Raw genomic sequence first — 3,267 nt, 5'->3', positions numbered from 1 at the left:
GTATGTCGGCAACCGGGGGTTCGAGTCCCGCCCCTTTTTCCGCCCCTTTTCTCTCTCTTTCTTGTTGAGCTTCTCGTACATAGTGCGTCATAATTCAAACATATAAAGGAATAATCGTGCACGATTGGTGCAAGGAGGGCGCCACGCGCCACATTCTAGTCTCCGCTCTTCCTCTACCACCACAAGCGCTTGAGACTCTACCACACGCGGCCTTTCCCCCTCTCCTCATTGTTCTGTAAACAATCCGTAAACATGGCGGCGGCGTTACCTGCATAACTTGTATTTAACTTAAAAAGCAAATGCAGGCGTTGAATGTTTTGTTGTCAACATTTTACAATGTGATCTGTAATGAACTGTGTTCTCCGTGTTTCAAAATTTTTCAATTTGTTGGGGTGACTCTGGTTGGAACTCGGACTGACATCGCTGAGATGTTAGCCGCACACAGGTTAGAGGTTAGGAGCTGCGTGCTTCATCCTGTTCCGTTGAGCCATTTCACAAGTAAGTATGGGTTCAGAGTTCACAAAACGCAAGCGTGATTTTAACGCCGGAGGCTTCAGGCAGCCAATGAGGCACCGACGTTCATCGCTCTGGGCGTGAAAGTCACGTCTGGCGTGAGAATCGCGCTCGCGTTCTGCGAACTCTAAATCCCACTTAAGTTTAAACGTTCTACATGAGGCAGAAGAAAAAGGGTTGGGAACAAACAGTGTTTAGAAGTGTCGGAGTGTCGAAGTGTCATTTAGATTGTGTCCGGCAACTGTGCACCTCACAATCAGTTTGATATAGTATTTGAGGCAAAACTAAATGTGACAAAAGTTCTCAACGTTGCAGGAAACCTAATTCACTACCTACTGCTCTCATTTCTAAAGGTAAAAGATGCTCTTTTCTGTCTGCTTCCTGTATATGATGTGTGAAAGGTGATGGTTACCAGCTCCTGCTCCCCTGCCCTCTGGTTTCTGGTCCAAAGCTGCTACTATGGTATGCGCCGTTTTCATTTTGCAAGACGGGATTGGTGAAAACAGTACTTGAGGATTTAAACTGACTGGACTGCATGCTCAGGTATATTTTCACAAGATAAAAGTCGTGGCCCCATTACTTTAATAAGAAATTTTACGTAACCAAAAGCAAATTTAATTTGATCCTTTACATCAGATTCTATTCATTGACTTTGGGAAAGGACATTTTTGTGACTAAGCTACATTTGAAGTGGAGCTACATTCGAAGTGGCTAGGAAAGTATTCATATTTCTTCTATTCTCTAACCTCAAATCAGGATCAAAACATTTTGTTCTAAGTGATTATGAACCTCAACTCAGGGGTTCAAAGCGCCCCTCCCCCCTTCCCTACGTCACTGGCCTCGACATGCTCTCCGGACCGCTCCGGTCAGAGCAGGAGGGTGGTTGTTGTCGTTATTTGCGGAACGTGGCGTCCTTGAGACGATTAATTATACTGCAGCTCCATCCACTCAATTTGCCAATGAGCGGTTTGTCGGCGAATTAACGCGGGCACCGCAACGAAGCTCTGGCGCCGTGGCGACCAGCCTCCGAGTGAGTGAAATGAGGGAAGGGAATGGGTGTGCCACACCTCCTCAGTCTCTAATTTTGTGGACTGGTTTATAAGGATAGAGGAGGGGCGCCTTGGGAAATTTTCAGTTTTAGGAAACCTACCTTAATATTTTTAAAAAATCGTGCATGAAAATAATTTTCAGCGGTTAACCGTGTGGTGCACACGACCTGTTCTCGGGCTGAAGTTAAACCTCTGCAAATCGAACAAGTTCTACGAAAACAATTTTACCCAGGTAGCTGAAAAAAAAATTGTCTCTAAGATCATGAGGATTATAGCAAAATATTTTAGGTTTACTATAGGAGCGTGTACATTTAATTATTAAATTTCTAGAGCCCTCGGTCGCTAGTCGGCACGAGTGCGAGAGGGAGAGGCAGGCAGACGCAGCCAGCACACTGCGGTTGCCTTCACTGGCTTGTCAGTCAAGTACTCTATGATTCGGGCTCACTTCGGATTCTGACCGTTGCGTTGGCGGGAGATAATCTACCTACCCTTCCCATTCCACTTTCCGAGCGCGGGCACAGCGCATCTACCTCTACCTGCGCGGGTCGGGGTGGGGCTGGTGGCGGAGTGGGCGGAGCCTCCTTGTTATCGGTTCCACGTCCTTTGATGCTGCCTTGTGCGAGATGTTGTTAGGCCGTCGATCTTGCCAAACTTTCCCTGCAGTTGATCGACCCATAATGTGCTCTTGGGATCCGCTTTCGGCATCTCGTGGAGATGAAAGAGAAAGCTTCTCAAAACACTGGAAATGAGTTGTTTTACGACGAATAGCTTGTAACTCTGCTGACCGGGCGCGGCTGATCGAGTGTAGTGTAGGTTGGTCAACAAAGTTGATATTGCAGAGATTTATCATCTCGTATTAGTGTGGATACAGAGTTCACGAAACGCAAGCGTGATTTTCACGCAAGGCGTGATTTTTCACGCCAGGCGTGATTTTTCACGCTTCGTAATCTTCACACAGCCAATCAGGAACCGACTTTCATCATGCCTGGCGTGAAAATCACGCTCGTGTTTTGGGAACTCTGTATCCACCTTAAGACTTTGTTGCTGGCTATGCCTCACGTCATTGCAGTCAATTTCGAATGGTGATTGCTACCCTCATGGACTCTTAACCGGCGATGTCAAGTTAGTGTCGAGTTTCTCATTGCGTGATTATCACGCCAGGCGTGATGAAAGTCGGTTCCTGATTGGCTGTGTGAAGATTACGAAGCGTGAAAAATCACGCGGAAAGCGCATGAGGCATGGAGAACACGCGGTAAAAGCAATGTCTGATATTTTGTTTTCCCCATGAAAAACCACGCCTTGCGAATAGCTTGTAACTCTGCTGATCGGGCGTGGCTGATCGAGTGTAGTGTAGGTTGGTCAAAAAAAGTTAATATTGAAGAGATTTATCTTCTCGTATTAGTGTGGATACAGAGTTCACGAAACGCCGTAAAACAACTCATTTCCAGTGTTTTGAGAAGCTTTCTCTTTCATCTCCACGAGATGCCGAAAGCGACCGAAAAAGTGTAATTTTGTTTGTTTATGTTTTTGTTTGTTTGTTTGTTTGTTTGTCCGCCCGATGGACGAAGTGGTTTATTGAGCTTAAGATCTGAAAGTTTCACGGTCGTTTTGTACTAGGGCCTCAACCCGGAAATCAGATGGATACTGCAAATTGTGATACCAGCAAGCCACTTTGCACACTTGTTCCTAACATCCAAATGGTCGA

At 46.0% G+C, this 3,267-nt stretch overlaps 1 protein-coding gene across 1 annotated transcript in view; it reads left to right on the top strand.

The window, feature by feature from the left end:
- Nucleotides 1-244: 244 nt before the first annotated feature.
- The window catches only part of LOC113211380 (follicle-stimulating hormone receptor-like), a 44,721-nt gene continuing 41,698 nt past the window's right edge, over nt 245-3,267 (top strand). Inside the window, exon 1 of the mRNA XM_052264306.1 lies at nt 245-498. The gene's annotated coding sequence lies outside the window, so the exon portion shown is untranslated. The remainder of the gene's footprint in view (nt 499-3,267) is intronic.

This window comes from Frankliniella occidentalis, unplaced genomic scaffold (genome assembly GCF_000697945.3).
Source record: "Frankliniella occidentalis isolate FOCC.00 unplaced genomic scaffold, Focc_3.1 Scaffold18, whole genome shotgun sequence".
Taxonomy (NCBI): Eukaryota; Metazoa; Arthropoda; class Insecta; order Thysanoptera; family Thripidae; genus Frankliniella; species Frankliniella occidentalis.
This window is presented reverse-complemented; position numbering and strand designations above follow the sequence as displayed.